Raw genomic sequence first — 11,310 nt, 5'->3', positions numbered from 1 at the left:
TTCCCTAACCAGCATCTCTTCTGTGACCATCTTCCCGCATTCATCATCACCACTCTGTCCCTTCCCCTGTGTCCCGCCATCACTTCTCTGTGTTCCTATGCCCCCATGTCTAGCATTACCTCCCATGTTCATATAACATCCACATGCAGCATCTCACCCTCCCTTCTTTCCCTTCCCTCCAGCGCTACCTCTGTTCCCTTCAGCTCCATCCCTTCCCCACTCCATTCAGTGCTGCCCGTCATTCAGTTCTAGCCTCCCTCCCTCCATCTCTGTTACATCAGAAGGCGGGAGTCAGCAGAGGAGGGAAGGCCCCGGAACAGGTCTATGAGGAATCTCCTCGCAACGGGGATGAAGGGAAGTAAGGATGGAGGGAGGAGATTCCAGACCTGGGTAATTGCGGGGAGGGGGGGTTCACTGTTGGTGCAAGGGTTTTACCTGTCCTGCATGGAGGTAAAAAGTTCAGTTTCCACACCTGCGATAAAAAAAATGTCACCGCAGATTACGGCAGGTCTCCATCCCCATGCCATTCTGAAGCCACTGTCACTCTTGGTTTAGGAGGTGGGTAAGACCTCCAATGCACAACTGGCCTGAAAGATTCTCTTTCAGCCTGGCTGCTCAGGTGCATTCTAAGAAATTTGTACAAGTAACATAAAGTCTACTATTCCACATGTTTTTTCTTTCAACTCCCCTCCAACTCTATCCCAGCTAGTCCCAATCCCCAGCAGTCAACTTTCACTATCCTGTCTCACTTCCAGACCCTTTAAGCAGGCTTCTCCCCCCCCCCCTCCATTTTTCAATCCTATATATTAACCCTGTACACACAAAATATAGGGGTATCAAAATTCCAATATAATTGTAACTTACAATAACTGTATTATATTCTCACAACTATAAATCATCTTCAAACATTTCTTCTGTATTACAAAACATTAAAATCTCATACCCACCATTACATCATTATAGTGCTGTCCATATACACATTCCCATTTACAAATTTGTATTCAAGACACAAGCCATTAAACAGCATGTGACATGTACACCCTCCCACTCAGAAATATATGCAACTCTCATCATACAGTGATGTCCATTAAATCGCTTCACAAATATCAGAATGTGACATCAACTGTCCACATAGTGTTCCACAGTTGGCATAACAATATGATGTCCAGCCATACATCCACCTCTGCATGAACTGAATGTATCAATCAAACACATCAAAATACTTCCAAGGTTCCAGATGCAGTCCAAAGTCACGCTGTCGATCTTACAACTGAAATGCACATCGCAAGATTGGTAGAGCCCGTTTCACATGAGTAACGAATCCAACACAGTCTCCATGTTTTGCTTCACTACGCATCATCAGGGATCAGACATCTAAAAGTAAAATAGCAGTCACTATAACATGCACCCCCCCCCCCCCCCGAATATATATCCATACAACATTACAATATTACATAAATAAATATCAGCAAATACTTTACAACACTTGTGTTAGTGAATGGGCAGAAACAAACTCACTCCAAGCCAACATGCTGCATGGCGGGTCCGCCAAAAGACGCCCACACATGCGCATGATTGTCATTAAGAAACCCCTAGCGTCACTCCTCCTACACGCTCTATCAATTCACTTCTTTGTTTAGCCCATATGGTGACACCGTGTTCCATGAAAAAAATAATTGTTCCTTTCTAGAAAGTAACAATGGAACATTGCAAGGCTGCAATGTGGTCTTCAGTCCACACATTCACGTCACACTACTGCCTTGAGCAGGACACCCGGCGCGACAGTCAGTTTGGGCAGTCGGTGCTGCAGAATCTGTTCAGGGTTTAGAATCCAACTGCAGCCCCCTAGACACTTTTTTTTTTGTTCTGTTCCAGGCCTACACCCCTTCCCGTGCACTCCGCTCCATGGATAAATTCTTCTTATCTGTTCCCTTCTCCACTACTGCCAACTCCAGACTTCGCGCCTTCTGTCTCGCTGCACCCTACGCCTGGAATAAACTTCCTGAGCCCCTACGTCTTGCCCCATCCTTGGCCACCTTTAAATCTAGACTGAAAGCCCACCTCTTTAACATTGCTTTTGACTCGTAACCACTCGCCTCCACCTACCCTCCTCTCTTCCTTCCCGTCCACATTAATTGATTTGATTTGCTTACTTTATTTATTTTTTGTCTATTAGATTGTAAGCTCTTTGAGCAGGGACTGTCTTTCTTCTATGTTTGTGCAGCGCTGCGTATGCCTTGTAGCGCTATAGAAATGCTAAATAGTAGTAGTAGTAGTAGTAACATTGCCACCCCGGGTCCCGCTCAACTGATATAAGACCACAAACTTTAATTGATCCGCTGAATGTTCCACCTCTTTGCAGTGGGAAACCAGGGTGGGGGGGCAGTCACTGCAAACACTTAAATGATTTGCAGTGCAAACTTTAATTTTACAAGTGGTCTGCCCTATATACCACAACTTACAAGGGCAACAGGTTCCATACATGCACCGAGCTGTGTTACAATAGGTGTAAGCATGCAATCTATAAATCTGACCCGTAGAATGAAGTACATAAATCTCTATAACTTGTAAAGCATATGAACAGTAAATGCACCGCTGACAGGCAACATGACCCAATGTTCCATTGTTACAGGGTTGTGTCTTTAATACACATTTGTAAATGGGAATGTGTATATGATCAGCACTATAATTATGTAATGGTGGATATGAGATTTTAATGTTTTGTAATACAGAATAAATGTTTGAACATATTTGTAATCCTGGGGAATCTTGTGCAAAAATAAATAGATTCTGGACATTTCTGCATCATTTATTTGGAGTGTTTTTGTACAGACTTCCCCCATCATAAGGCTTGAAATCCCTTCCTGCTATTTCCCTCCTCAGGCTCTAGCCCAGTTCCCCTTCTCACTCCAAATGCAGTTCTTGCTCCCTCTTACTCACAACATGGCCCCTAAATCTGTCTGTTCCCAAAGTCTTCTCCCTCAGGCACACATACCCACCTATCATTCTTTCTCCTCCCCTCCCCAACTATCATTGTATCTCTCCTATACAGTCCCTCATGGCTCACAATCAAGCTTGTTCCCTCACCCCCCCCTTACACAAGTGGTACACTCAGCTTACTGTCCACCACACACTCTCATGGCACAATATCAGCTTTCTTTGTCCCCTGCCAACCCCCATGGCACATTTTATTTTCTCTGCCACCCCTCTCCCCAATCCCCATAGCACACTCTCAGTTTGCTGTACCCCCTCCCCCTAAGGCACATAGTCACCTTTCAGCAGAAAGGAAGTAAGGATAGACAATGTTCTTCAAGACATCAGTAAAACATTTTATTTAAAAAAACACCACATATGTTGAGACCCAAAAGATCACTGGCTTCAGGGGACACACAATTTGTCAGATATGATGAAAAAGCATAAGGAGTGGCAAATCAAATGAAAAGCGCTGATAAGGAACGCAAAGAGGGACTTTGAAAAAAAGATTGTGTTGGACACAAAAAGACATAAAGTTTTTTTTTAAGTATATTAAAAGCAAGAAGCCGACAAAAGAATCGGTTGGACCACCAGATGACCGAGGGGTAAAAGGGGCACTCGGAAGACATAGCCATAGTGAAGAGATTAAATGAATTCTTTGCTTCGGTCTTCACCAAGGAAGATTTGGGAAAGATACCGGTGCCAGAAATGGTATTCAAAGCAGATGAGTCAGAACTCAATGAAATCTCTATAAACCTGGAGGATGTAATTATGCAATTTTACAAATTGAAGAGTAGCAAATCTGAAATGGATGGTATTCATCCCAGAGTACTGACAGAATATTCAATCGTTCTTATTTCAAAGGTCTTAGGTTCCTGTATTGTTTTTAAATTACCTTTCAGTATTCTTACTGTGAAATCACTGGTGGTGCAGTGTTCTGGTCTTGTAAAGTGTTGGCCCACAGGGGTGGGGGCTTGACTGGCACCGGCTATTTTCATGTGATGTCTGTGCAGATTGAATCTTTTGATTTGAATATTTTGACACCCAACAAACAGGACTTAATAAGGATCTGGGTTTTCTAACCCATTATAAACCATAAAGCTGTATTTCTCTGTTTATTTCTTTATTACCCTCCTCTCACCTACCAACACCCATCCTGTTAGAATATCAGTGAAATGCTTTGATGTCCCCATGCATACCCCCTCCCACTCTGTCAGACTGTCAAAGTAATGCTTTGATGTTTCTCTTATATATACTATCTGCTAACACATTTGCTTATTTCCGATCTGACGAAGAAGGGCAACCTTCGAAAGCTAATCAAGAAATGTATTAAGTTATGTCCAATAAAAAAGGTATCATCTTATTTTCTTTTCCATGTTTTATTTTGTTTGATTTCTATTGATAACCTTTAAGAGTGGACTAACACGGCTACCACACCTCTCTTTTAAATTTACTACACTGTAGTTTCATCGCATGCCCCCTAGTCCTAGTATTTTTGGAAAGCGTGAACAGACGCTTCACATCCACCTGTTCCACTCCACTCATTATTTTATATACTTCTATCATGTCTCCCCTCAGCCGTCTCTTCTCCAAGCTGAAAAGCCCTAGCCTCCTTAGTCTTTCTTCATAGGGAAGTTGTCCCATCCCCCTTCGCTGCACCTTTTCCAATTCTACTATATCTTTCTTGAGATCCGGCGACCAGAATTGAACACAATACTCAAGGTGCAGTCGCACCATGGAGCAATACAACGGCATTATAACATCCTCACACCTGTTTTCCATACCTTTCCTAATAATACCCAACATTCTATTCGCTTTTCTAGCCGCAGCAGCACACTGAGCAGAAGGTTTCAGCGTATTATCAATGACGACACCCAGATCCCTTTCTTGGTCCATAACTCCAAACTCCTTGTTCTGTATTGTTTGTGATTTATAAAACAACAGCTGTAGAGAATATTGTTTCTTTCTTATACTGTTCAAGGCTTATGCAGATGGGATCAGACAGAGTTCACGGGGACAGGGACAAACTTTGCCCTCTTATTATTTGTTACTTCAGGCCATGCAATGAAGAATACTGATTTAGGGGGGTAATTTTATGAAAGGCTTTTACAAGCCACTTATTAAAGTACTCCAGACACACACACACACACACACACCCCTCTCTAGGTGACCAGTACTAAAAAAGTAACAGATATGGTCTTTACTAGTGGTGTTGGGTGAGAGCAACAAAACAAATACCATTCTAAGTTGATGTTTGGATTTGTATTTTTCAAGGCCGCCAGAATCTGTGCACTCGCCATGCCCGGTAGTTCAATTCAAAATAAGGGATGCAGACAAAAGGGTTATTGCTCATAATATGTACTAAGTAAGTGAATATGAAATTAATTCGTTTTAGCCTCAGTTCAGTTACAAAACAGAGGCTTATGTGTGTGATTTTAGTTCTTTGAGCTAAGGCGTAGATCTAGGTGCACTAAAATTTGTGTGGAGGCAAGTTCGGCGATGAGTGAAGGCGCTTTTTTATGTGAATGATTTTTTTTTTTTTTTTGTGGAGGAAGGAGGTACAGAAAATGGGGGAGTTGGTACATATGTAGAAGGTTGCATGTACACTGAACCAATGATTCCACATATTTCCCTTATTATTGAATACAATCTTGGGGGGATATGAAGCTGGGTAGTGTACCCTAGTGGATGTTCGTAAATTCAGTACTGTAGCGGGGGGAAACATACTATATGTAATTCAGCAGGTTTTTGGTTGTTGTTGTTGTTGGGGTGTTTTTTTTCCTTCATGGAACCCTTTTAAATACAGCTATGCGCTATCGTGCTACTTGCTGGCCCCTTTTACTTTCGCTTTCCAAATATTTTCTGAAGGGCAAAGGAGCTATTGCATCCCAGCTGAATGGGGACACCAGGCGCAATTCATCGGAAATGTTTAAGGATATGACGTTTACAAATGTTGCTGAAGTAATATGAACGTGATTAAAATAAAAGGAACCGAGAACGCAGTGTGTATAATAGTTGTAATGAAAGTACAACAGTATTTCAAGTATTGTTTCTGTTTCACGCTTATTCAGATTACCTCTTTTTGTGTGTGTGTGTGTGTGAACACAGATCGTAGGCTATGTGGTTTTGTGTTGCAATTTTCCTATGTACATTTAGTTTTCAGTGAGGATTTTAAAACGGCACAGGCAAAGAATCTACGATCTAAACTCTGTGTATTTGTGTACTTCAAGCGACGTCCTTAGTGCTTCGTCTCTGCTGGGTCTCGCCTCGCCCAGCAGCACCAATGGCGCGGCAGAAGACACAGAACCACAGCGCCGCCATTGGTTCGTCGGCCATGGCGAGATCACGCGTTTCCCTTCCGATTTCCTCTCGAAAAGTGAAGCACTCTGGCCGGTTGCCGGGGAAACCTCCGTGACGTCGGCGACAACGGGCGTCCTGGATTGGCCCTGGCATCGGACCAGGCCAGGGCCGTACTGTCGCCGCCCGTCCCCGCCCCTTGGCGTGCGCCCGGCCCTCCCCTGCTCTGTAGTGTACACCTACGGGCGGGTGGTGACTGACCACTTGCACAGTGTCCCGTGGCGGGGTCCTAGTGAAGCTGACGAGTGCTGCTGATCTGTTGATACCAGGCCGCATCAGGTCAGTCTGTTCTTCTTGGGTTCGATTATAAAGAGACGAGTCACTAGTGTTTGCTCGTTTTCTTCCATCTACGTGGCCCTGAATGATCTGTACCTAGTTGTACTCTCCGTGGGCGATTATGTGATGAAAATGGCCACACAGTAAGCATATGAAAAATGTGAACGTGCACGGTACACAGGGTCTTCATTTGCTATGTATATATATATATTTTTTTTTATCTAGCCTTTTCTCCGAGCTTATCCTCCCTTGAAGATGATAAATGTAAAAAGATTCTGTGGTTGTCTCCCTAGATTTTTTTTACAATAAATATCCGAATTACTCTCTAGTGACTTGTAGAATCGGCAGAATTTGTAGTGAATCGGGAGGATTATGAGACTGTTTGAATAAGACTCCGATGTCTTTTGCATTATCTTGTGATAACTTCCTGTGTTCGATGCTGTAAAAGGCAGAATATGATGGAGAGAGCACTTACTATTAGGAAACCGAGCAACAAAAATGTGTACATGGTTACTTCGATTTTTAATGTTCACTTTTTAAATTGATGTATTAGGGTAAAGTCTAATGGATTTGTATTATAGACTGTTTATTGTCTCTTTAAAAAAACGTAATTGGGAATAATTCATTTCAAAAATCAAAGGTGATGCTACCTGAAATGCACCTCCTGACCCAAGAGTTTGTTTTAAGTCGGTAATGTAAGTTGAATACTAAATCCAGGTTCAGTAGCATTTACTTTATAGTTCCTTTTTATGTGTCACAGATATGTGTTTCACACAGTACCTTTACAGGTTATTTAAATATACTTTTGAAAGGAGTTACAATATTTAGGACACCCGCTGACATAGAGCATATTAATCTGTGATTTATGTATGCTCTCTTGCTATTTCCTGTTTCAGGTATCTTGTTCCATTGTTTTGGTGCTAGAGGTAATTGCAAATATCTATCTATCTATTTATTTATTTGTTACTTATATCCCACATTTACCCACTCATGCAGGCGCAACGTGGCTTACAGAGAATTAAATAGTTTGCTGTAGAGCATATTAACCTGTGTTATGTATGTTGTCTTGCTACTCCTAGTTTAGGTATCTTGTTCCATTGTTTTGGTGTTAATTGCAAATTGTTCCATGTATTCATATAGTCGGTAACTGCTGTTTCCATATCATCATGCTGATCAATCCATAGACTGGTGGGTTGTGTCCATCTACCAGCAGGTGGAGATAGAGAGCAATCCTTTTGCCTCCCTATATGTGGTCATGTGCTGCCCAGTGTTGCCAGGTGGGCGGTTTTACCGCCCAATTGGGCGGTTTTCCGCGACCCGCCGCGGGAAATTTTTGCCCGCGGCGGGTTGCGGTTTTTTGGGCTGCTTTTTGGGCTTCAGGGCAGTTTTTTGGGCAGCTTTTTGCCTTTTTCGGCTGCGGGGGGCGGGGTTTTTGGGCGGGGTTAGTGACGTTTTGGGCGGGGCCGATGACGGGGAGGTGGGGCCGGTGACGGCGGGGGCGGGGTTGATGACGGCGGGGGCGGGGGTGATGACGCGGGGGTGGGGGTGTCAGGGGCGGGGTTTGTGTTTGGGCGGTTTTTGGGCTGTTTTTTGGGCTGGATTGGGCTGGAAAAAAAATTTCCACCTGGCAACCCTGGTGCTGCCGGAAACTCCCCAGTATGTTCTCTATCTCAGCAGGTGGTGGTCACACACAGCAGCAGCTCTGGCTAGGTCTCCATGCCTAATTTTTAGGTTTTGTTGAGTACCTGGGGTTGAGGGCTCTTCTTGAGCAAGTGCAAACCTGGTGGTGCCAGGTCCCTCCTTTTCTCCCCCCTCCCGCTGGCTCCGTTAAAAAAAAAAAAAAAAAATTTTGGACGTCTTTAAGGGCGTTTACTTCAATGTTTATTTCAACGTTTATTGCAGCTGCTCACTGGGACACCAGTTCGTTACAGCTCGGAGCGAGAAGCAGGTAATTTTACCTTTTTATAGCGGGCAGGGGGTTCCCCGTTCGGTCTCCACGTGGCTTATGGCGTCAGAGGGCGAGGGCGCGAGGATTCGCTCCCCGGACCACGTGGGTGCGTCTAGCGGGGATGCGGGGATTTCAAAACCTGAATCGCCTTTGTTAAGCATCAGTTTGAAGGCCGGTCAGCGTCCCGGTTCTTCCTCCGGTGCGGCGGTTTTTCCCGCCATAAGCGCCCATCCCCCGCTGCTTGCCCTCTCCATGTTGGCCGGCCACTCTGCTCGGACGGCTTCTTCTTGGGCCGCCCTCGAGCTGGGAGACGTTAATACTATGGTCGCCCTTGATTCGGGCAACGGTAAGAAAGCGGCCAAAGTTAAGCGCCGTTCTTCCCGCGCGGCTCCTTCTCGGAGTTTTGCGCCGGACGCCATTTTGGATGAGCAGCACGTTTCTCCCCAACTCTTGCGAGCGCCGGTTGAGGGTGCAGCTAGGGCCGTGGCCCAAGCTGCAGAAGTGCACTGTTCGGGGGGATTCTCCCCTGAGTTCATTTTGCTGCTGCATCAGGCTTTTCTTATGCAAAATGCTGCCCCTGCCCCCCTGTCTGATAAAGGGGTTGAGGCCTCCGGAAGCAAACGCCCTCGGGTGGATTTCCAGGCCCTAGAGGACTCTGTCTCCTCTGATGTAGATGAGGGCAGCGTATCTGAGTTCTCCCAACGGTCCTTTGGGGATTCCTTGGAGGAGATGGATTCCCGCTCGGATGGAGTGGATGACCCCTCTGTAGCGCGGATCTTTCGCTCAGAGGATTTGCCCAACCTGTTAGTGCAGGCCATGAGCATTTTGAAGATTTCCTCTCCGGAGGACATCTCTCCCTCAGCCTCTGTTGGCTCCGCCATTATGCTGGGGACGAAGCGCCCGCCTAGAACCTTCCACGTGCATGAGGCCATGCGCACCTTGATTTCGGCTCAATGGGATGTCCCAGAAGCGAGCCTCAAAGTGGCTAGGGCTATGTCCCGCCTCTATCCTCTGCCTGAAGGTGAACGGGAGGCCTTTCTTTGGCCTACCGTGGATTCTTTAATCACTGCGGTGACTAAGAAAACGGCGTTGCCGGTGGAAGGTGGCATGGCCCTAAAGGACGCCCAAGATAGAAGATTGGAGGCGGCCTTAAGGTCGTCCTTCGAGGCGGCTGCTTTAAGTTTGCAGGCCTCAGTTTGCGGCTCCTATGTGGCCAGGGCGTGCCTGACGATTGTGCAGCGGGCTTCCCCCTCGGATCCTTCCTTGAGGGCTGATTGGCCAGCCCTGGAATTGGGCTTGGCTTATTTGGCAGACTTGCTGTATGATGTCTTGAGAGCCTCAGCTAAAGGTATGGCTCAGACAGTCTTTGCACGGCGGTGGCTTTGGCTGAAGCATTGGTCTGCGAACCATGCCTCTAAGTCTCGCCTGGCTAAGTTGCCTTTTAAAGACAAGCAGCTTTTTGGGGTCGAGCTGGACAAAATTGTGACCGATCTCGGCACGTCTAAGGGCAAGAGGTTCCCAGAGGTCAGGGCTCGGGCCAGTGCTCACCCCGGTAACTCCAAAGGACGGTTTCAGGAAGCTTCCTCCGGTCCTCCCCCAGGGTCTCGTACCCAATGACGGGGCCCTGGTCCATGGCCCAGTGCAGATTGGAGGACGCCTGTCCTCGTTTCTGGGCGAGTGGACCAGGGTAACTTCAGACGCTTGGGTGCTGGAAGTCATCAGAGACGGCTACAAGCTAGAGTTCTGCCGACCCTTAAGAGATGGGTTTGTACACTCTCCCTGCAAGTCTCCGGTCAAAGCTGTGGCAGTGCAGCAGACTTTGGACAATCTGATCTGCCTGGGTGCGGTCGTTCCGGTGCCAGAAGATCAGCTTGGCAAGGGACGTTACTCCATTTACTTTGTGGTACCAAAGAAAGGAGGTTCTGTAAGGCCTCTGCGACTGCCAGCGGAGCAGGGCCTGTTGCATCAGGGTCCCGTGGTGATGGAGGATCCCTCCCCCTTTGGTCTTACGGCCTGGCTATTGACTGGCCCAGACGTCCCTGGTATGCGGACTTGATCAGGCTCTCAGTGGACGGACCTCTGCGACTGCCAGCGGAACAGGGCCTGTTGCATCAGGGTCCCGTGGTGATGGAGGATCCCTCCCCCTTTGGTCTTACGGCCTGGCTATTGAGCGGCAGCGTCTGAGGAAGAAAGGCTTCTCAGACAAGGTCATCGCCACTATGCTGAGAGCGAGGAAGCGCTCTACTTCTACTGCTTACGCCAGGGTTTGGCGTACCTTTGCATCGTGGTGTGAGGCAGGCTCCCTTTCTCCCTTCACTGCTCCAATTTCTTCAGTGTTGGCGTTCCTGCAAGAAGGTCTGGAGAAAGGCCTGTCGCTCAGTTCCCTTAAAGTCCAGGTAGCGGCTCTGGCTTGCTTCAGGGGCCGCCTGAAGGGTGCTTCCCTGGCTTCGCAGCCAGATGTGGTGCGCTTTCTCAAGGGAGTTAATCACCTGCACCCTCCTCTGCACTCGGTGGTACCTGCGTGGAATCTCAATCTAGTGCTAAGAGCCTTGCAGAAGCCGCCTTTTGAACCCTTGTCGAGGGCATCTCTGAAAGACCTGACGTTGAAAGCAGTCTTTTTGGTGGCTATCACTTCAGCCAGAAGAGTTTCCGAGCTCCAGGCGCTATCATGTCGAGAGCCCTTTCTGCAGTTCACTGAGGCAGGAGTGTCTATTCGCACAGTGCCTTCCTTCCTGCCCAAGATTGTTTCTCGCTTC

The 11,310-nt window shown here is 46.8% G+C and overlaps 1 protein-coding gene across 1 annotated transcript in view; it reads left to right on the top strand.

Moving 5' to 3' along the window:
* The first annotated feature begins 6,493 nt into the window (after positions 1-6,493).
* The window catches only part of HMGCR (3-hydroxy-3-methylglutaryl-CoA reductase), an 87,237-nt gene continuing 82,420 nt past the window's right edge, over positions 6,494-11,310 (top strand). Inside the window, 1 exon segment of the mRNA XM_030193271.1 lies at positions 6,494-6,609. The gene's annotated coding sequence lies outside the window, so the exon portion shown is untranslated.

This window comes from Microcaecilia unicolor, chromosome 2, assembly GCF_901765095.1.
Source record: "Microcaecilia unicolor chromosome 2, aMicUni1.1, whole genome shotgun sequence".
Classification (NCBI taxonomy): Eukaryota; Metazoa; Chordata; class Amphibia; order Gymnophiona; family Siphonopidae; genus Microcaecilia; species Microcaecilia unicolor.
Note: the sequence above shows the minus strand (reverse complement) of the source record. Positions and strands in the feature narration are given on the sequence as shown.